This window comes from Callorhinchus milii, unplaced genomic scaffold (assembly GCF_018977255.1).
Source record: "Callorhinchus milii isolate IMCB2004 unplaced genomic scaffold, IMCB_Cmil_1.0 Scaffold4, whole genome shotgun sequence".
Taxonomy (NCBI): Eukaryota; Metazoa; Chordata; class Chondrichthyes; order Chimaeriformes; family Callorhinchidae; genus Callorhinchus; species Callorhinchus milii.
The window spans coordinates 33,528,152-33,552,563 of record NW_024704745.1 but is presented as its reverse complement, the minus strand read 5'-3'; the positions used below and the strand labels follow the sequence as shown (position 1 = coordinate 33,552,563).

The 24,412-nt window shown below is 41.2% G+C and overlaps 1 protein-coding gene across 6 annotated transcripts in view; it reads right to left on the bottom strand.

Annotated features, from left to right (window-relative positions):
- LOC103176895 (LIM domain only protein 7) overlaps positions 1 to 24,412 on the bottom strand; it is a 118,683-nt gene that overhangs the window by 92,815 nt on the left and 1,456 nt on the right. The window lies entirely within an intron of this gene.

The window sequence follows — 24,412 nt, the reverse complement described above, 5'->3', positions numbered from 1 at the left end:
GAGTTAGGGAAACAAAAAATATTCTGGGGAGGGGGTACACATTTCATTCCAAACACAGGGAAGTCTCCATATACAGGTGCATCTTTCAGTTGAGGTTTATCTTAGGACAATTTGGAAAGATAAATAGAAAAGTATTGACAAGACTATTTCAACTAGTTTTGTAGACAAAACTGCAAAGCAATTTAACAGTCAAAGGACTCGAGGTGCTCCAGGACGCTACCCTGTGTCAAGGGTGCTATATAAATGCATGTTGTTGTTGTTGCCTACCTTTACACTGTCAAACTTAATTTAAGAACTTGCCTGAACAAGAATATCAGACCTCCAGATGTCTTAAATACAGTCAGTTAAGGCTAAACACAAACACACTTGATCACAAACTTTAGCACAATTTTCTAACCCTTTGCAAATAATACACAAAAATTCTTGCATTTCATAGAGCTCCTTATCACATTGTTAAAACAGGATTGGTTTAGTGTATTTTGTAGGCAAACACAGCAGCCAATTTGTACACAGCGATATCCCACAAAAAGCCATGAAGCACATGACCAATTTAACTGGGAGATTCTTGGCCTACAAACCAAAAGAAACTCCCTTCACTTTTCAATTAGTGTCATGGAGTCTTTAACATCCATTTGAATTGAAAGACGGGACCTTGGTTTACTGTCTCTTTCACAGGACACTTTCTTTCACTCCTCCTACCTCTCCAACCTACTATCCCCTACCTACCTGCCCGTACCCTCCGTTCCTCTGGCTCCGGTCTGCTCCACGTCCCCCGCCCCAACCGCCCTACCATCGGTGGCCGGGCCTTCAGCCTCTCAGCCCCGAGGCTCTGGAACTCTACCCCCCAGTGCCTTCGCCGCTCCTCCCTTTCCTCCTTCAAGGCCGGTCTCAAACCTTTCCTTTGACCGTGCCTTCAGCTCCCCTCTCGACTCTCTACCCCTCCTCGCTCCCTCCCTTCCCTCCCCTCACCTGACCATTTCCCCCTCCTCGCTCCCTCCCCTCCCCTCACCCTGACCATTTCCCCCCTGCTCGGGTCATGACCCAACTGTGCAGCACCTTGGGACGTCCTCCTGACGTGAAAGGCGCTTTATAAATGGAATCTTGTTGTTGTTGTTGTTGTTGACAGCACATCTGACCATGTAGCAATTCCCCAACTCTGGCCTGAAGTGTCACATTCTAGGCTGATGTGGGAACAGTAGTGCTGGGTGGGTGGGTGGGTGGGTGGTTGTTCAATTGCTGGAGTTTTGCATTGTTGGAGGTGTGGTCCTTTAAGTGAGATACCAGGTTCCAACTGCCTTTACAGGTGGATATAAAGGTTCCTATTGCACTATTCAAAAAGAGAAGGGAGTTTCACCCAGTGTCCTGGCAAACAACCCCCCAAATAAAATTGTTCATTCACTTCATTGCTGTTCTTGGGACACTGCTGTCTGCAAATTGGTTGCCTCATTCAGTTACAAAATACACAGTACCTACTGTGTAGTACCTAATGTGAAGCCCTTTTAGAGACATCCTCCCCAGGAGTGTGCTACCAAGGCATTGCTCCAAGCATCATGATGCCACTGACCATAGTAGCATCAATCACATGAACGCATGTGTAATTTGGCTAAAGAGAAGCAAAGAGACCGAGGTAGTCACAAGACACGAAGAGATAGAAGTGGAACGAAAGGGAAATGAGTGCTCTAAATAACCCAAATCCCCAAAACAAAAAAAAACAAAGAATACAAAAATAATTCAAAAGTGAAACTAGCGGGGGCAAAATTAAAAAAACGAACAGGTTGGGGAATTGTTTGAAAACAGTGAGAAGGAATAAGAGGGGAGTCCCTGAGGTCCAGAAAGAAAGCAAAAATTAGTAGAGAGAAAGGAGAGTTCCTGATGTCCCCAAAAAAATCAATAAGTGAGGGAGCAGGGCCCCTTAGACCCAGAAAAGGAGAGAAAACCCTGTGCATCAGTGTACCAGACCCACTATGGAAATAGTTGTGAATCTTTAATTTGTGCGAGTATCTTTTTATTGCTTATTTTTAAAATAGCAATATAAGCTGAATCCCTATATTGCAGATGCATCAAGTTTTCAAGTTGAGTGTTGAGTGTTGCACTTCTTTTAAAACGCTCACAAAATCTTATGCATCAGACCACATTTACCTTTTTTTCAAGAAGGACATTTCTGCAGGGTTCCAGTACTATAAAATTCAGCACTATATCACTGGTGCCATTAACCATTATTTAAAAGTGCAAGATTTTAGTTGGTAATAGAAGATCCTAATCCTGAAAAATATTTGCACGAACGGATGTTCTAATGGCAGAGGCCTGAAAGGTGCCATTACATGAAAATTTTAATTCCTTACAGCACTTCCTTTATTAACGTCTCACTCACTACTGAAGTCAAGGTCATGTGCCTTTCCCGACTGCAACATCTGACAACTAGATCTAAAGTAGTTTGCAACTTGGTTGTATGCCATGTCCTGAATCCATAGCTGTTCAGCTCCAAGGTCACCAATGGAGATGTTAAGGATATAATTCGCCAGATTTGTTTTAAAAGACTAAACTTAGAAAGAACAGGCACTTACGGTTAAGGGTAAACTCCACAGTTTCTGATGAAACAACTAACAACAATTTACATTTACATAGTGTCTTTCAAGTCAGGAGTACATCTCAAAAATGTTTCACACAGAGCTTGGGGGTGGGGGGGAGGCAAGGAGCGTGGGCTGGAAAGGCAATGAAAAACATGGTTGAATAGAAAAGGACTTAAGACCTTTTAACACAGATCTTAAGACAGGTCTTAGTGGGGTAGATTGGGCAAGGGCCATAAAGAAGAGCAAAAAAAATGCATGCTTTGTGNAAAAAAGTCTTATTTTAATTGATAATCAAATATAATGCAACAAAATCTAATACAAAAAACAATACTTGGACTACAATCTATTTAAAAGACTCTTTTTAAAAGTCACATTCCAGGTGATAATTGAGACAAATTACACATCCTACGAATGCCAACGAGTCAAGGATTGGTTTCATACCTGAATCAATTCAGCCATGAATAAGAGTAATCTACCAGTGTACATCTGCCACTATCAGCTTTGTATTACAAGTTCACCTGCAGAGGCAAGCCCGCATCATCCCACCAGAAGTACCACCCATTTCAGAAGCTCAAAAGCTGAACTACGAGTGGGGCGGTGCAGGAATAAACAGCACTGGGTGCCAGCATCTGCACTCTGGTGTCTCAGTCTATTTCACAAATGGGATACCATGAAAGCAGGATTAGGCATCAATATCTACATCCCTTTCTCCATGCCAAACACAGGCACCAACTCACTTCAATAATAAGGTGATAATAATTATATTCAATAGTAATTTCTCATGTGGCTGAAAACAAACTGCACAGACACAATACACTGAGTCTCTTGATAGCATCAACGTGTGGTGAGAAAGGGAGAACTCAAAGCTCTGTGCTGCCATATTGGTTAAGCAGATTTAGTGGCATCGCTGGGGAACAGTTCCTGATTGTCTCCATTCAAAATCAATCAATGAGATCAGGCAGGACTTGGAGATCCTCACCTCAGACAATGTTGAACATGAACAAACTGAAGGTGAAGGACCTTGAGGTCATTGATAATTTGTCGTGCTCAGTGGTTATCAGTATAGCACAGTCCAAAGATCAGTTATTAGTTAGAGTTGAGTATCATTTTCTAGGTCCTCTCAAAGTTATTATGTTTGCTGGATTCCGATTACTAATGTTATCTGAATTAACCTGGAAGTAGAAGCAGGTGTGAGTATTGCCATCAGTAAATTTAAAATGAGTGAATCTTGCAGGTGCTTCCCCAGATTCACGAGTTCTACTAATTTCCTGCTCTGCCCTAGAATGTTCCCTACAGTCCTACATTTCCTGTTCTCAAAGCACCCAACATGTCATTAATTAAAAGGCTCATTTTTAAACATGAGTTGATCATGTGCATTATATGGAATTTGAAAATGTTCCAACATACTTAAAATGCTCAAGCTTCCAAAGTCAAACAATGTACTAAACAATTAGTCTAACATTTATTCTGTGAGGTCATTAACCTTTAGCAATTTCTTAAGGATCATTTTTGAACAACAACTCTAATTTATGTAGCGCCCTTCACCCTGCCCGGTGTCTCGGAGCTCTTGAAGGTATTCACCTACAAAATACAGTCACACTTTACAGTAAATCCTGTGAAGCACTCTGAGACCATGCTTTGAGAAGTCAATGGCTCCTCCCAACGTGTAAGGTGCTATAATAAATGCAAGGATTATTTTTTAAATTAAAACAGATGCAACATACAGTCCTACCTACTTATCTTAACAACAAGATTATATTTGTATAGCACCTTTCAAGTCGGGAGGACGTCCCAAGGCACTGGACAGTGTACAGTATTTCTTAAACCCATTTCCAACATCAACCTCCATTTATACAGTACCCTTCGTGCAGGGTAACATGCCAGTGTTTAATTTTGACATCCCACTTATGTCAACAAAAAAATTAAGTCCCAATCCCTTCCTTGCAGAGGAAGGCACTAAAAACTTACCATATATGTCAACGTTGGCATGAGCTTCAGCACGCCTCTATTGACAAATTGTTCAAGTCCATAACAGAACTATGTGCATTGTGTTATTGTCATTTGTGTTGAGAGGCCCTTATTTTTAGATGTGACACTTGAGTCAGTGAGTGAAGTATTGGTGAGAGTGGCACGTGTGTGTGCATGAGTGATTGAGTAAGTGTGGCTCTTGCAGGTAACTCATGGGTGTGTGTGGCACGTGTTAGGCTAGTTAGGCCTATAAAGTAGCTGTGTTGTGAGTGTCATTAAAACTGCTGTGTCATGATGGATACCATAACTGGAATGAAATGGAAACTTGATTTGAAAATGCTGGAGGATGAATATTGCGCAGTGAAGTCCAGAAAAGAAGTCTGCGGAACAGTCTCGGTGAAGCATAATACCCTATGTGGTTAGTTAAAATTTGCTGCACATATAAAGGCCTAATACGCGTCACAGATAATGAAAAGAAAAACTGCAAGATAAGATGTTGAGGATGCATTTTTTTTAAGTGCACCCAGACAAAACTTGCTGCATTAAAGGGACAACCCTGTATTCAGGGTAGATGGCTTAAAGGCCGTGTTTCATTTATGGCACCGCCAACATGACTCGAACAAATAAGCTGCAAACTCATGATAGCAAAGTCAAAAAACCTGCAATGCTTCAAAAATGTAAAATATCTACCAGTCGAAGCCAATGCCACTACCAGCTTTACATTATAAGTTCACCTACAGAGGCAAGCCCACATCAACCCTCTAAAAGTACCACCAATTTCAGAAGCTCAAAGGCTGAACTACAAGTGGGGCTGTGGCAGGAAAAAACAGCACTGGATGGTCAGCCTGGTTGACATCTGATTTTCACCAAATGGGTCCAAAAGCTGGAACACAAGATAACCAATCTTGGTCAGAAAATAAATGTTATAAGACAATAACAGCTCTGCCCACCTTCAGGTCAATGGTATACGAGTTATTAAATTGGTGATTGTTCATCCAAACACCACATCTTTAGTCCAGCCAATAGATCAAGGGATTATTCAAAATCTGAAGTACATTTACCAAAAACTTTTAGCTCATAAAAAGTTGGCAGCTATTAAGGCCAAGGAAGAGTTTATGGAAAATCTAATAGGGGCAATGCACAATCTTTTTGCATTTGAAATACATGTAAATAATAATCTTGCATTTGATATAGCGCCTTATCACATCATTGAGACATCTCAAAGTGCTTCACAGAATATACTGTAAAGTGGATTGACTGAGTATTTTGGCAAAACTAAATGCTTCAGCAATTTTTAATTCCAATGCATGTGTCTGCGTTGTTTATGTCGATATCTGCTTATGTCCACATGAGCAGGTAGGACTGTATAAAATGTCTGCACCCCCAATTCAGATGTCCATCCACCTTTATTTAATACTTTTGAAACATCCAACTGCGTTCCAAGATGCTATCCTGCAACTCACCAAGCCAGTCAGTAACCTAGGTGTCTTGTTCAACCCTCAACTGTCTTTTCTCTCCCACATTCAAGCCATGACCCGCTCTGCCTTCCCTCACATCCGGAACATCACCCGACTCCGCCATTACCTCACCCCTCAAGCCGCTAAAACTCTTGTTCATACCTTCATCACCTCCAGGCTCGACTATGCAAACGCCCTGCTTGTCGGCGTTCCTAACTCCTCCCTCCACAGGCTGCAGATAATCCAGAACTCTGCAGCCCGTGTCCTCTCCCGCACCAAACTCCGTGACCCCATCTCCCCCACTCTCGCCCAACTCCACTGGCTCCCTATCCTTCAGAGGATCTAGTTCAAGATCCTGGTCCTCACATTCAATCTCACATACAGCCTCACCCCATCCTACCTCTGCGACCCCCTAACCCCCTACCAACCCGCCCGTTCCCTATGGTCAGCCAGCTCCAGCCTGCTCCACATCCCCCGACCCACCCGCCCCACCATTGGCGGGAGAGCCTTCTGCCACTCTGCCCCCAACCTCTGGAATTCCATCCCCCAGTCACTCCGCCTCGCCCCCTCTTTAGGCTCCTTCAAGTCCCGCCTCAAAACTCTCCTTTTCGACCATGCCATTGGCCACCCCCCATCCCCTCCCTTACCCCCCCAACCCCAGCTCGGGTCTGAAATGTTGTACTCTGCCCAGCGCCTTGGGACATCCTCCCGACATGAAAGGCGCTATACAAATGTAATCTTGTTGTTGTTGCATGTAGAATGTTATACAATGCAAACTGTCATTGTTTGTGTGAAATGAGCTAGATAAATATAAATTACATCATGTTCAGCCTATGTTGATGCCCAAATTTTTTTCAGAAAGAAAACATAACCATTTACTGCATCACCAGTCAGCAGATGCATCAAGCTAGGCAATCGGCAATACAGCAACTTGCCTTTTAAATTACCACTCTTCGGCCAAGCAAGGCAATTGACTTATGTTGTGCAAACTTGCCATTTAATCCTGCACTGTTCATTGAAGGCTAGCAGCAGTCTTTTGAAGTCTTATGCTATAAATTAGCTTCATTGGGGGAGCTAGTATTTGTTAATTACCACGTCTTTGCCTTTCCTCTCTCCCCACCCCCAATCCATTAGTCACTCTCTGGGTACACATCTATTGCAGTGTGTGTGCTTTAAAATCACCATTGTTTAGCTGCTACTGGATGATCATCCTTGTAAAAACTGCATAGCAAACCCAAAATTGAGTCAGATGTAGTTGGTAATCTGTGTTTCATGGCACCAGAAGTTAATAAAAAAAAGCTTTAGGATTTTACTGTGAACTAGATTGATTGGGTATTTGTAGGCAAATGTTTGGCACCTCCATGATGCTCTCTTACACACACAAAAACTAAATATGTCTTGATTTGGCCTTTGAAAATCTACTTAACTGAGGGATTAGAAGTGCACACAATTAATTATGTTGAATAGTTCACAGATTAAAAGCATTCAATCACCTATTGCAAACAGTTTAGTGCATTCCAATGAATTGCAACATTTGATAAAACCAAACATAGGACGGTAATGGGGAAAATGGAGAGCCAATGCATTTAAAAACAATTGTAAATAAAATGTACAAAAGGCATATATGTTTTTTTAAAAATAGCAATTGAACATATAAATGCAACAGCCTGGTTTTCCTCACAAATATTTCATACAACACAAAGGGAAAATACAAAGTTACCATAGTTATATAGTTCAGTGTACATAGTAATTAATTTTGTTGCATTTTCTCCTTAAAAACAATTTTTGCTTGTCATTTGAACAAATTGTCATTCATCCCGAAAAGGCCACACAATTCCCAAACCTAAAATCTTATTCATTCCAAATGCAAACATTGTGCACCTGTGCTATCATTTATTACTGAATTGAATGAATCCAAATTATTTAACTTTACACTACCTGAGCACAATGGAAGAAGATGCATTTTATTCATCCATCAGTGATTCCCAAGGCTATCTAGACAGCAATGCAAAATGTTTTCAAGACTGTCAACATTTTGTACTAGCTCCTACTACTTACTGTAAAAGTGCCTAATAAACGGCTTGGATTTTTGCAAAATACCCTAGGACAAAAAGAAAATGGAAATGTATTGTACAAAATTGCCCCCAAAACCACTTGCAGGCAATTAGCATGTCAGTGCACTAAATTGTCAAATCCACAAAACAACTGGCAGTGCAAATCAGATCTTTGGAAAGAATTAAGACACTGACCCATCCCCGTTTATGTAAATAGTTCTGTTTGTGACGATAAATTCCAACATTCCAGTCAATTGTCTGAACAAAAAGAGATTGACATTAACCTTGTATGGAAAGCCTCACAACAAGTCATTGTTTAAACCCCAGGAGGCACCGAATCATTTCACAGTGTTGTCCAACAAGCTGATAACAGCAGAATAATGGAATCAGGCCAGTGCTGTGATGGTTCCCACGTAGTGCATGCAAGCCTGCGCTTTATATTGAAATACAATATGGGCATTTACATGCAGTTAAACAGCATTTCGTTCCCATTTCTCAGTAGTGTCATTGAAATTAACTTGACAATTCAGAAGTCCACATTTGTGACATATCCGATTTCCTCCATAAAAAAAGCTTTGATGTGTTGCATTTCCACCAAAATAATAATACTAGCACTCAACCGTCAAAATGTATTATCGAAAAGAAAAAAATCCAAATATGAGCAAAAACACTGAACAAATATAACAACTTCATGTATAATAGAGAACAAATAATTGTGTTCAATCTCCCTACACATCTGAATTTTCTAGATTGCTGTGTAGAACAAGTGTTTCCACATGTTGTCTTTCTTTCTCAGTCTCAAAGTTTTCTTTTAGCTTCCAGCCTTAACCTCACAAAAAGGCTGCAGGGGAACAATTAACCTGAACCAGTTTTCAGGCTGTGCCAGCCATGGAATGCAGAAAAACACAGAAACCATTTGTCAGTAAAAGCACACTCTGCCAACCATTTCTGTGACAAAATCTTACATTTTTCATACAATCTACTTGTATGGGCTCACTGGATTTGCTCACTCACTAAAATTGAATTAATAGCAGATTTACACAAATATGCTGTATTTCATGCTAAAACTCACAAGTTTATAAACAAAAGCGACAAGCTTTACGCAAAAGGTAAAGCATCTTAACTAGGAATCCCATTGGTGTTCCACAATCAAATGCTTTATTTTTATGGTGGGGGGGGGGGGGGGGCGCGGGGGAAGTAACCAATGCATTCATGTTTTTGAAATGACAAAAAATTATCTTTAAAAGAAACGATAACACTATATCAAATGCAAGGATTATTATAATAATATTATTAAAAGACAGAGGGTGCTCCGCGTGTGGGGTTGGGGGTGGGGGCAGGAATGGCAGTCTATCCTTCATTTTCACTCATTTTCACTGTAACTTCAACAACAACAATTTGCAAATATCCCTTCACTCAAGTTAGTTCCCAGAGCACTTAACACTGTACACTGTAGCACTTCCACTGTAACTTCAAAGGGGCACCACATTTTCACACAAATGAAGTCATCCTGTTGCAGAGTTTGTCAGACACTTTTCACGAACAGCGCTATCAATAACTGGCATCATTTCCTTTAACAGACTCTGCAAACCCACATCCGCACCAGGTGCCACTGACTCCCCGTCCTCGAATGGCCTGATTGAGATCCTTGTTCTAACTTTCAAATGAATCACAACATACTTTCTACCTCAGATTCCTGTGGTCCTACTCCTTAGCCCACTCCCTTCACTCTGCCAACTCTGGCATGCTCCGCAATCTCTACCCCACCATCAGCAACATTTTTCAAAAGTCGGTTTTCAAAGGAATGTGTAAAATAAATAAATAATTCTGTCTCCCAGCAACCTCCACAACAACCTCATCTCATCGAACCATTTCTCCCAGTGTCCTAGCCCTCAATGCTCCAGATAAAATTGGTCATTCACTTCATGGCTGTTTGTGGGGCATTGTTGTTCACAAAATACACTGAGACTGCACTTTACAGGAAATCCTGTGAGGAGCTTTGGGATGTCTCATCGACTGTGATACGGTGCAAAATCAAATGCAAGAATGGTATGGTACAACCTGGGATATTTAAGCAATGATGTTATTTTCCATTGTCATTGGATAGCGTGACCGGTGGGGCGGGGGGTGGGGAGATACGTGTTTATAGCTAAGCGAATAATAAGAACAAGAAAAAAGGAAGTGGACCGGAGTGAATGGATTTGTAGGTAAGGATACTGGGGAGAAAGGCGTGTGGAGATTGGTACAGATGAGGATTCAGGTTTTGAAGTTCTGGGTGAGGTGCAGTTTTGAAGAAGCAAAAGGAAATGCTGAAAGAATAAAAAATAATTCTTGAAATTGATGTACAATTTTAAAGGATATAAAAAGTGAGAAGAAGATATGTGGAGTCCTGTAGCTCAGTGGTTAGAGCACTCGCTTTGCAAGCGAGAGACCTGGGTTCGATGCCAGGCAGGGTGAAACCTTGGGCAAGTTTCCTTACTCCACACGCCTGATAATAATCCCTCAAGAGAAAAACCAATAATAAATTGGTCACTTCAATCCACGACTGTTTGTGGGACACTGCTGTGCACAATTGGCTGCTGCATTTCACCCACAAATATACAGTCAATTCACTTTACAGTCTATTCTGTGAAGCGCTTTGAGATGTCTAGAAGACGTGAAAAGCACTGCAACAAAATACAAGGATTATTATTATTATTTGCATTAGATGGTTTATGTAGAGAAAAGCAGTGGACCAATCTATTGGATCAATAGATTCTGTGCTTAACATTTTGCCCACAAAATACACAGCCAATCCACTTTACAGTATATTCTGTGAAGCACTTTGAGACGTCACAACGACATGATAAGGCACTACATCAAATGCAAGGATTATTATTATTATTAACATACTCGGATTCCATGCAGTGAAACTGCTCAGAATAAACCACATTCTCCACCCAGGATCTAGTGTTAACAACTGCAAGATGAAGTAAGAGATAAGTTCAATTTGATTAAAAGTCATCCTTTAATTATTTTATTAAATGCAAACACTTTCAAGCTGATTCCTTAGAAAAATGTCCAATGGTCCTCCCTGGATTGATTTTTAAAACAAAAACCAGTTCCATTGAATTATATGTGGTAAAGCAACTCTCTTTTGAATCTTATTCTGTAAGATACCTGCCACAAAAAAATGATAATAATAATAATCCTTGCATTTGATATAGCGCTTTTCACGTTGGGAGGATGTCGCAAAGCGCTTCACAGAATATACTGTAAAGTGAATTGACTGTATATTTGTGGGCGAACGTGGCAGCCAATTGCGCACAGCAATGTCCCACAAACAGTCGTAGATTGAAAATGACCAATTTATTATTGTTTTTGGTTTTTGGACGGATTATTATTAGGCTCTGTGTGGAGTAAGGAAACTTGCCCAAGGTTTCGCCCTCTGCCTGGAATTGAACTCAGGTCTCTCGCTTGCAAAGCGAGTGCTCTAACCACTGAGCTACAGGACTCCACTAGTTATGCACTAGTTATGAGTTTAATCTGTTACTTAATTTGAAAATACCAACTATCCAGCCCGTGAAAAAAAAACCATAAGAGCCTGTTTTCAAATCACCCCTTTTGGTAAGCTCCTAAAATATACCCAAGAGAAATAAAACACAACATATCAAATACTTATGAACTTAATTACAGGAATTAGAACACTACCCTAAGACAAGCTACACCACTGAGAAAGAACTCCACAAAATCAACTTTGACTGAATACTGTATTCAATGCCAAAATGTGTGGTATGTGACACTCAAGCACCAGGCTACTCCATCCGCTGGTGCTCTCCAGATTACAAATTTAGCCTCTGAAAAATGTCCAGATCAGCACCATTTATTGCAAGCACTTTGCTTTGCACATTTTGTTAACAAACAAAGATGCTTTTATCAATTCAAAATGTCAGCACAACAAACTCATATGAAAACAATTTCTTCTACAAATCAGCTTACTGTGTTACATACTTTGGCAAAAAGGCTTGATATTTTCAATATGTGACACTGCATGATTAGTGAAGCAAACTTTTAAAGTCAAATCCATATAGGCAATCTATTCAAAGAGAAGGGATCAAAATGTACTGAAAAGATTAAAGGAAACCTTTGCTTGCGACAATGTACTTGTAAATGAATTTGAATTGCAAAAAGCTTCCTCTAATATACAACTAGTTATTAATGTACAGGCAAGATCAAGGAAACCAAGTAAAACCACAACTTTCTTATGATTCCAGCACAGACTAGGAATCTAATCAAGACTGTCATGATGTCATTAAGCTATTGAGCCATCAGGCAAGCTCAATAACACATGGTCATCAAACGGGATTACTTTAATCAGTTTCAAATTGTGGTTCAACAGTCAGTCCACTTCGCTGTATAAAATGTTCTGATTAGTACTGTCTAAATACAGCCTGCAAAACAATGAGCTCCTTATCCATAGTTCAGACTTCAAAAGGTCCTAAAATAATCAGGTCTCACACAAATTTAGTTCAAAGGCTTTGTGATGCTGCTTTCTGTTTGATGGAATGTCAGTGTGTATGCTGTCTACAAACACAATGCATTGAACCCTTGAAAATGATCAGATCTGCACTGCAAGACATCATGATGAAATGCAGCAAGTCACCACAACCCACATCAGAAGTGATTTCCTGCCTTAAAACTGTGGTCAAACGACTTACATTTACTGTTTAAAATGACCAACTTAGACTGATCCACCATGTTCACTTAAATCATCAGAAAATACTTGCAGGAAAATAGGATTTTTCCGAGAAGCCAATATCTTCATTCACAGGAAATCTGTCACATTTCTGTCAACAGTCTCGCCTATATTTACAAACTACTGATTAGGTTAAATTTGTTACTTAAAATCTTGCTTGTGATAATGCAATAATTTACATTCAGTTGCTTCCTCAGAACTTGTTTCAAACAGATTATTCAACTGTGCATTGAATATTAATGCGTGACAAACTGCAGTGTTGATTTTTTTTAAATGCTAATGAAAATGCTAATGTGGTCAAATGCACTATTCGACAAGTAACTGAGTCATCCTGATCAACAGGTTTCAGGTTTGATCCTTGGTCTGCTGACAGAATGATCTGAGGTCTGATCTCTGGTCTGTGCTATTGATTAGAGGGGCAGTTGGGCACGACAATTGACTTCACTGAAAAATCAATTAAAAATTAGCTAAGATTGCTGAATCAGATTCCTACCTAGGAACCCGTCTCTAAAGTATACACAGACAGACAGAGATGTTAGGCTGCAATGCTGCCAACCTATCCAATCTGTCAACACCGTCTTGACTCATGCATGAGTAATGCATCTCAAGAGTTGCCAGTACTTGTGGAACCAAAACATGACATAAATCATTGTCATTTGGAGAGGCAACAAGCTTATCACAACTCCTCATTTCACAAAGAATCCATTTCCAAAACTCAAGCATTTCAACAGCAGCAAGTGGGCGTAATTTCTATGCTCCAGCATATTTACATTTAAAATAGAAAACAAAAAAAAGGTATTTTCTGAAATCTAACCATCATCTGTACATTAAGTTGATTTTCACCTGTTCACAAAGTTTGCATGTTTAATTCTGGATGTGGAGGGCTTCACTTTGTAATGCTTAAGCAAAATGGAACAAAAATGGCTGTCTTTGGGACTTAGGCAAAATGTGCAAATGACAGGAGTTCTTCTGAGCTTTCAATTTCCTAGCCAGACATATTTTCCAATTTGTCAATATCCTCATAAATTGTGGAACCACAGCTTATTTTTGACCAAAGAACAAATTAAGGGAAGTGGGAGAAATCTGGAAAGTGGGTGACAGCCTCTACCAAAATTATATAGAGAAATTTCAATAACGTAACTTTCTGAAAGACATTGCCTAATATTTTTTCCTCACCTCCACTGTGTTTCTTTTAACAATTATTTTAAATCGTTGTCCTCAGGTAACCGAGCCACCCACCAGTGAAAATAGTTTCTCCTTGTTCACCCCATTGAATCCACTCATAATTTTGAAAACTTCTATTAAGTCTCCTCTTAACCTTCCTGCTCCAAGGAGAATAATCCTAGTTTTTCTATCCTCTCCTGATAACTGAAGTCCCTCATTCCTGGTACCATCCTGATAAATCTCCTTTGAACCCTCTCCAATGCCTTGACATCCTTCCTAAAGTGTGGTGCCCAGAACTAAACACAGTACTCTAGCTGAGGTTTTATAAAGGTTTATCATAACTTCCCGACTTCTGTAGTCTATGCCCCTATTTATAAAGCCTAGTCTCCCGTATGCTTTAACAATAGCTTTATCTACCTGTCCTGCCACCTTCAAATATTTACTTATATAAACCCCCAGGTCTCCCTGTTCCTTCACCCCCTTTAAGATCCTACCATCAGCTTATATTGCCTCTCCTCATTCTTCCTTCCAAAATGCATCACTTTGCATTTCTCCACATTAAACTTCATCTGCCACGTGGCTGCCCATTTTACCAGTCTGTCTATGTCCTTTTGCGGTCTGCTACTATCCTCCTCACTGTTTACTACTTTTCTTAGCTTAGTATCATCTGCAAACTCCAAGTCCAGGTCATTTATATGGATCAAAAACAACAGTAGTCCCAATACTGATCCTTGGGGAACACCACTGCACACTTCCCTCCAGTCAAAAAAATAACCATGCACCACCACTCTCTGCTTTCTGTCTCCCAGCCAGTTCTGTATTTATGCTGCCACTGTCCCTTTAATACCTTGGGCTTCTATTTTGCTTACAAGTCTCTTTTGTGGCACTTTATCAAACGCCCTTTTGAAAATCCTTCTAAACTACATCAACTGCACTACCTCCATCCACCCTCTCCATTACTTCATCAAAAAACTCTTATCAGGTTTGTTAGACATGATTTGCCTTTAACAAATCCATGTTGGCTGTCCTTTATTAACCCATACTTTTCTAAGTGAAAATGTATTTTGTCCCGGATTATAGTCTAGAAGTTTCCCCACTACTGACATTAGGCTGACTGGCCTGTAGTTCCTGGGTTTATCCTTCTGCCTCTTTTTGCAGGGGAGTAACATTTGCAACCCTCTAGTCTTCTGACACCACCCTTGGTGTCCAAGGAGGATTGAAAAATTGTGGACAGAACCTCCGTTATTTCCACCCTTACTTCCTTCAGTAACTTAGGATGTATCCCATCCGGACCTTGTGACTTAAATACAACAAGATTACATTTGTATAGCGCCTTTCACGTCGGGAGGACGTCCCAAGGCGCTGGACAGAGTACAGCATTTCAGACCCAAGCTGGGGTTGGGGGGGTAAGGGAGGAGAGGGGATGGGGGGTGGCCGATGGCATGGTCGAAGAGGAGGGTTTTGAGGCGGGACTTGAAGGAGGCTAAGGAGGGGGCGAGGCGGAGTGACTGGGGGATAGAATTCCAGAGGTTGGGGGCAGAGTGGCAGAAGGCTCTCCCGCCAATGGTGGGGCATATGGGTCGGGGGACGTGGAGCAGGCCAGAGCCGGCTGAGCAGAGGGAACGGGTGGGTTGGTAGGGAGTTAGGAGGTCGCAGAGGTCGGGTGGGGCGAGGCCATGGAGGGCTTTGTAGGTGAGGACCAGGATCTTGAACTGAATTCTCTGAAGGATAGGAAACCAATGGAGTCAGGCGAGAGTGGGGGACATGGGTCACAGAGTTTGGTGCGGGAGAGGACACAGGCTGCAGAGTTCTGGATTATCTGCAGCCTGTGGAGGGAGGAGTTGGGAAGGCCGACAAGCAGGGCGTTTGCATAGTCGAGCCTGGAGGTGATGAAGGCATGAACAAGAGTTTCAGCGGCCTGAGGGGTGAGGTAGTGGCGGAGTCGGGCGATGTTACGGAGGTGAGGGAAGGCAGAGCGGGTCATGGCTTGAATGTGGGGGAGAAAAGACAATTGAGGGTCGAACAAGACACCGAGGTTCCTGACTGGCTTGGTGAGTTGTAATGTGCAACCATGGAGGTTGATGCTGCCAGAGCCTGGGGTGCTGAGGCGCTGGCGCGAGCCAATCAGGAGGGCCTCAGTTTTGTTCACATTCAACTGTAGGAAATGTGCCCTCATCCAGGACTTGATGTCCGACAGGCAGTCTGTCAGGACAGCAGTGGTCCTGGAGTTGAGGGTGGAGGCAGAAAAATAGAGTTGGGTGTCATCCAGAAACATGTGGAAGTTGACCCCATGTCTGCGGATGATGTCACCAAGGGGGAGCATGTAGATATTAAAGAGAGGGCCAAGTACGGAGCCCTGGGGGACGCCAGATGTGACAGTGCGGGGGCTGGAGGAGAAACCGTTAGAGGCAACAAAGTGGAGATGGTGAGAGAGATAGGAATCGAACCAGGCAAGGGCAGGTCCGTGAAGATTGAGTAAAGTGGAGAGGCGGTGTATGAGGATGGAGTAACCGACAGTGTCGAAGGCGGCAGAGAGGTCAAAGAAGACAAGGAGGCAGAGGGAGCCCTGATCACAGATGTTCAGAATGTCATTAGTGATTTTGACCAGGGCTGTTTCGTGCTGTGGGCAGCACGGAAGCCGGATTGGAGGGGTTCAAAGAGGGAATGGCGAGAGAGAAAGGAGCGGAGCTGGGACGCGATGACTCGTTCCAGGACCTTGGAGAGAAACGGGAGGTTAGAGATGGGGTGGTAGCTGGAGGGAAGGGATGGATCCAGGGAAGGTTTTTTCAGGATGGGGGTGATAATGGAGTCCTGTAGCTCAGTGGTTAGAGCACTCGCTTTGCAAGTGAGAGACCTGAGTTCAATTCCAGGCAGGGCGAAACCTTGGGCAAGTTTCCTTACTCCACACGTCTAATAATAATCCCTCCAAAACCAAAAACAATAATTAATTGGTCATTTTCAATCTACGACTGTTTGTGGGACATTGCTGTGCGCAATTGGCTGCCGCGTTCGCCCACAAATATACAGTCAATTCACTTTGCAGTATGTTCTGTGAAGCACTTTGGGACGTCCTCCCGACGTGAAAAGCGCTATATCAAATGCAAGGATTATTATTATTATAATGGCTGTTTTTAGGGGGTGGGAACTGAACCAGTGGACAGGGAGAGGTTGATGACATTGGACAGGAGGGGAGTCCGAAGGTGAAGCTAGGAGACGAGGAGAGAGGTGGGGATGGGATCGAGGGAACAGATGGTGGGTTTGAGTTTGCGGATAGTTGTGGTGAGGAAGAAGGGAGAGATCGGGTTGAAGGAGTATAGGGGGGGATGGGTGGGGGGTGAGTCATGAGGGAGAGGTGATGTGGGGGTGGCTGTGGACAGGGCTGAGGTGGCTGAACGTATCCCCTCGATTTTAGATTCAAGGAAGTCCAGCATCTCCTCACTTGAGCACCGACAACTTTTTAGTACCTCCTCTTGGTTTATTCTTATCTTATCCAATTTCTCTCCCCTCTCCTCTGATACTGTGGCATTGGCTGCATCCTCTTCTTTTGTGAAGACAGATGCAAAGTACGTATTCAGTATTTCAGCTATGCCCTCTGACTCCACAAGATTTCCTCTTTGGTCCCTAATTGGACCCACCCTACCTTTGACTAACCTTTTATTCTTTATGTGCTTATAAAATACCTTAGGGTTCCCGTTTATGTTACTCGCTAATCTTTTCTCATACAATCTCTTTGCCCCTCTTATTTCCTTTTTCAGTTCTCCTCTGTACTTCCTATATTCTATTTGATTATCTTCTGTATTTTGGACCTGACATTTATCATAAGCCTCCTTTTTCTGTTTTATTTTAATCCCAATTTCCGTATTCATCCAGGTTTGGATGCCCTACCTTTCCCCTTTGTGGGAATGGATTGGTTCTGTCTATGAACTATCTCCTCCTTGCTTGTTAGCTGTTTTACCTACCAATCTTTCTTTCCAGTTCACCTTGGCTAAGTCCCTTTTTAACTCACTGAAATTAGCCCTCTTCCAGTTGAGCATCTTCACCTTTGATTGCTCCTTGTCCCTTTCCATAAGTACTCTAAACCTAATGGTCTTGTGATCATTGTTGCCCAGATGCTCTCCTTCTGAAACCTGCTGTCCACTTCATTCCCCAGAACTAGATCCAGCACTGCTTCCTTCCTCATTGGACTGAAAACATACTGATCCAGAAAGTTATCAAAGTTATCCTGCACAAATTTCAGGATAACTTTGATAACCCTCCTTTCCCATTACACTGTTATTTCGCCAGTCTATATTAGGATAATTGAAGTCCCCCATTATCACTACTCTGTTGGTTTTGCATTATTCTGAGATCTGCTTGCAGATTTGCTCATCTATTTCCTTCCCACTATTTGGTGGTCTATAGTGTACACCTAAAAGAGTACTAGCTCCTTTTCTGCTTCTTAACTCTAACCACATAGATTCTGTTTTTGGACCTTCTAGCACATTGTCTCTTTTCCAGGACCGTAACCATGTTTTTAATCAATATTGCCACCCCCCTCCTTTTTTTTCCTTTCCTATCCCTCTTGAATACATTGTAGCCATGAATATTCAGCTCCCATTCCTGCCCTTGTTTGAGCCAGGACTCCATTATTGCCACTATATTATAACCCCATGTGGCAACTTGAGCCTGCAGCTCACCAATCTTATTTTTTACACTCCGTGCATTTACACACAAGCACTCCAAGATCACCTTGGTCTTCTGCATTTCTTCCCCACCTAATCCCTCTTTTTTCTGGATTACTCCTTATTACATTGCTATTCATTTCTCCCAGCCCTCTGTGTAACTTGTTTGTCCTCTTTAATGCTACATCCTGATTCCCTCCCACCCCTCAAAATTAGTTTAAACCCTTCCCCACAACACTAGTTAACCTCCCTGCGAGGACATTGGTCCCAGCCCTGTTCAGGTGTAACCCATTCAGCGTGTACAGGTCCCACCTGCCCCAGAACTGGTCCCAATTATTCAGTAATCTGAAGTCCTCTTTTCTGCACCATTTCTCGAGCCATGCATTCAGATCCTCCTGTTTTGATACTCACTGGGAATAATCCAGAGATCACCACCTTTGAGGTCCTGTATATTAGCTTTTTCCCTGTAGGATCTCAGCCCTTTTCTTCCCTATGTCATGGTTCCCAACATGAACCACAACTTCTGGATGTTCCCCTTCCCCCTATAGAATGTTTTGCACCCGTTCTGTGATGTCTTAACTGTGGCACCAGGGAGACAACATACCATGCGAGAGTCACGTCTTTGGTTGCAGAAACACCTGTCTACTCCTTTCACCATTGTGTCCCCAATGACAATTGCATTACCACTTTTCCCTCTCCCCCTGTGCATCCATTTGCTCTTGACTCCCCTCCACAGAGGTGTCATCACCCTCACTGGTATTCAGTACAGAGAACCAGTTTGTGAATGCCACTCTCTCAGGGGATTTCTGCACTGCCCGTCCCCTTTTCCTACCATGCCAGGTGGTCACCAACTCACTCTTCTTCTGAACACTCTGTGGCTGTGGGGTGACCACGTTCTGAAACATTCGATTCATGAACACTTCAGCCTCCCATATGCTATGTGGTAACACCAACCTCTCCTCGAACTCAGAAACTCTGAGCTCGAGCAGCCAGAGGCACTCCTACACATGTGTCTGTCCAGGGCACACAAAGCATCCTGGAGTTCCCACATGGCACACATTGTGCATGCAACAGGTCTCAGCTGCCCTGCCATATTCCTAGACATGTTTTATATTATTTTAATATAACTTATATAATTTATAATTCTGCACCTCTTTCCCCCTCTGCACAAAATTCCCACTCTCACCCAATTCCTTAACAGAATTCTCACTCTGTTCCACCTCACTCAGTTCCCTCCTCACACTGCTGGGCTCTCTGCTTCTCCATACAATTTAAGTTAGCTCCCTCCTGACAATCCTGTGCAAAAAGAGATCAGAGCCATTTCCTGCTTTACATCACAATATTAAAACTCATCAATAAGGTGAACACAATTGATGGCATTGAGACTCAGCTATTCTATTGTTGTTCTCCCTCCTCAACTGGAAAAAAAAGCAGATCAAGAGCTCTAGTGTTATGTACATACTGCAATGATAGGTAAATACAGTGCAGTAGATTCGAAATGAACTAGAAATGTTCAGAATTAATTGAACCCAATTCAGATTGAGTGTCACAGTGAATTCTAATGCCCAAACTCAAAGATAACTAGCATCCCAACCATTCTTCACTTGAACTAGTAAGATCTATTTTCCTTTACCATTTACCCAGTTTGTCGCATAAAGAAATGTATCCCAGGGGGAGGGGGAAGAGAGAAACACCATTTCTTCACTGAAAACACTTTCTCTGGTTCAGATTAAGAAATTCATGCTACATGCAGTCCTACACTTCTATAGGGAAAAGCACACCTATGGGAGATTAGAATAGCAATCGTTAACTCTTTTTGCACCTCAAGACCATTCCTAAAGCAAGACTTATAACTCAAACGCATCTTTTTTTGAAGACGCCCAACTTTTAATTACCAGTTCAACACTTCATTGCTTTATAAACAAGATGGATCAAACAAAGTCCACTGAAGTGAGTGATTATTTCAACCAACGTGTCAAAGCAATGAGTGTGTTTTGGCTGAAAGGACGGATAGGCCAAAAATGTTGCCAAAGTGAAGTGCTGCTGCATGTTGAAGCTTCAAGATTCTGGAGAGGCAGTGTAGTGTTCAATGCTTGCATTCCACAGTGTTCTTACTTTCAGCAATTCCATGCATTCATACAGTAAAGCAGAAGCCAGGCACCTTACCACAGGGCATATGGGTAGAACAAGCATTTCAATTGGAACATGTAAAACTACAAACTACACTGAGGGAAAGAACCATAGCAATCATATAAAATTCAGTAAGAGGCTCAAGGGACTGTGGATCCATTTCTCCACCAAAGGCTCTAAAAATGAACCGCATTATCAAAAGTCTGAGATTTATTTTGAGAGATTTTATATTGTACTGTTGATTCTGAAATTACAATTGCTTGATTTAAAAAGAAGTCTTGCAAAATTTCTATTATTGACGAAGTTTTCTAAACACAAATTTAACATTGAACATGTGCCAGCAACCATTATAGCCTCTATTCTTTGCATACTTGTCTACTGTGCCTAGCTGAAACAAATCTTGTATTTAGAAGGGAAAACATACTTTTCCAGTAGAAGGCACATAACGGAGAATAGAAAAGGAATCCAGAACAGATTTCTGAAGCAATAATAGTAGTCTTACCACTGTCTCAATGATGAACTAACCAAGCATAGGGCATGAAATAATAATAATCCTTGCATTTGATATAGCGCCTTATCATGTCTTCAAGACAAAATGAAATGTAAGGGGTCTTCTATACAGTGTAGAGTTCCATACCAGCCAGTAAACACCTTTCCACTTGCTTCCAACTCAGGACACAAAACTGTCTACTCTAATTTATAACCTGCATTACCTAATAGTGCCACATAAGTGCTCATCTCTTACCCAAGGAACTTTATCAGCCAAATCTAGCCGTCAAGGAAATCTAACTCAGAGGCCAGATTCTAGTAATGCTCAAACAGCCCTATTCTTCATGGAACACATTCTAAAAAAATAAAAACCATATCCACGTTATTAAAAGGAATGAACTGTTTCCAAAATAATTAAAAATGTCTGGTGGTTCGATTTACTATTCTTTGAAGCAGCCGATTTTACTAAGAAACCAACATGTGAAATCTGAACAGAACACTGCATCGCACATAAGCAATAATATCACTTTCATCAGCAAAGAAATGCCACAAGGTTTCTGAACCGAAGAAATTGCTCTTGTAGTTTGAAAATAAATGCTATAAAAGATTTGAAAATACAATTGTACTTCAATATTAACTAAGGCTACCCCACCACTGATTTGTCAAATAATACATCACTGAAATTACATATTACAAGATGGGGCCCTTGGGTGGGTATGCACAAAATAGGCTATTATATTGTATTATTGCACTTGAACACCAAAATGTTATATGTTCACAGGAAATTAGACAAAAGTGTAATGTGCGTGTGGCTGCAACTGGAATGAAATCCAATCATAATATTTTCATTGGGCAGCGATTTGAAATAGAGAGACTACACACACACACACATTGGTGTAGACCAGGCAGTTCACACACAGACCTATGCTGCTCACTACTTGGAAGGTCTGCTCACATAAGAAAACAAGTTTGTTTCAATTCCAACTGCACATATTGAACATATTGCACCTCTAACTAAACATTTTTTTAAATATTTTTAAAATGTTTTTAGTCGTATTCGTTTTTTTACTGTTCCTTTACATTCATAAGGATAACATTCCTATTTTCCAAACACAGATCTGTCATCAGTTTTCCAAAAAAAGCTGCAGGTCCTTGGACCGTAAACAAATTTGTTTTCTTTCTCTCTTCAGCAACCAGTTTAAATACAATCATCACTCCAAAGACATTGGGAAGATTTTTCATTGGATATCAGTAAACTCCAGATACTGTGTTGAGTAATACATAGTCATGGGAACCAGTCATTATTTACGAGTCACTAGATGGAAGGGAATTAATTAGTTTACAGGAGACCTGTTACATAGTGCACAATATTTACACTAACCAGGTAGTGCATGTACTCCCCACATTCTTCCACAAGGTGAATGAATGTTGTAGCATGGTCAAATAGATTGTGTTAATGTACTTGTATCTGGCAACTATATTAAGACACAATTATTAAAGATTTAATGCCATTATTGACTTTCTCATTTCTTTTTTAAAAATTAAAACATTTATAAATTTATTCCCAATCAATATGGGAGTTCCTTTCCCTGAAGATAAAACAAATTACTCTTGGTGAAACACCAAATCACAGAGTTCCCTTGGCCTTCAGAATAGAAGACTTCACTTTACTGTGCTCATTTTAAGTCCCCAAAATAGGACAAACATTCAGTTCATACTGGCTTTTGACACACATACCACATTCCAGCTTTCTAAGGCATCAAAGACACTTTCCAATGGCCAAATTAGCATTAGGCCTCCCCAGCATTTGAAACAAGATAACACAAAAGATAAATTCTAACACTGAATACCAAACAACTTGCTCTTTGAAATAATCTAATTTACAACATTTGACACATTGCAAGATAAACCACATTAAACACCTCCCACTTCCCCACCAATTCCAATGTCTAAAGGAACTCCTCTAAGACAGCTATAGATACACCCTTTATAGTGTAAAACAGTTTCTCCCCACCAAGTAAACAAATTTGTCTGATCACATATTGTAAGAAACAAAATCCATTACTAAAGCAGGTTACAAAACAAAAAAGACACAATGAGTAAATACAACCACCAATAATGTCAATAACAGTTTCTTGTCAGTCCACCCTCAAGCTCCTGAATAATTACATAAGACCCACCGCATCCTCCCCACCCCCCCACAAACAAAACCCCAAATTACACAATTGGAAATTAAGTTCAGAAATGAATAGTATTGAGCCCATGCCGCTTCGATTGCATACTTCAAAGCAAAGACTAAATGTTGTCAATAACAAATAACAGGTGTCAACAGAGTAAAACTAGCATCTGATGAATGTGATCTGGTATAAAATTATTGAGCATATTAGATTACTGAGGCTACTTCATTTTGTTCAGGTTGCTTAATTCTGCAATTCAAAACAAATACCAAAATAAGGCACATTTCCAGTATTTTTTAAACTGCATCTGAAATAAGAGTTGGTTATCAATAACTTGCATTTACATTGTGCCCCTCACTCTGTGTAGCAATTAACATATTGGGTTATTTCTAATTATTCCCTATTTGGTGACTTCCTACTTTTGATGGGCTGTCTTAAGAAGATGATTTGTCACAAAAATCAGGGGATGAGATCATCAGACAAAATTAACCTGAACCTAAACCAAAGTCAAAGTACTAGCTTTTCTGCAAACCATCCTCTCAAGGCACAACCTTACCACCAAGAGTGGGAACACATCATGTGGGCAATTAGAAACCCCATAAACATAACCAGACCACGTCTTTCAAATGCTGACAACGTTCTGTACAGTACAGTTCCCAATGTTTTTCTATGTGTGTACATATGTAACACATGTACACATTTCGAGCTACATATGTAGCACTACTGCCTTCAAATCACACTTTGAAAACTAAAACAGTATAACTTTACAAAATATTCTACACCAATTTTGAATGGAATTTTCTTGTGTGTGTTGGGGGGGGGGGGGTGGGGGGTGGAGAGACAGAGGAGTAAATTGTCACTAAACTGCTCCTATCAGTCAAAAATCTAATCCCAAAATGAATGAGATAGACATACTGTAGCTTAGGAGTCCTGTAGCTCAGTGGTTAGAGCACGAGAGACCTGAGTTCAATTCCAGGCAGAGGGCGAAACCTTGGGAAAGTTTCCTT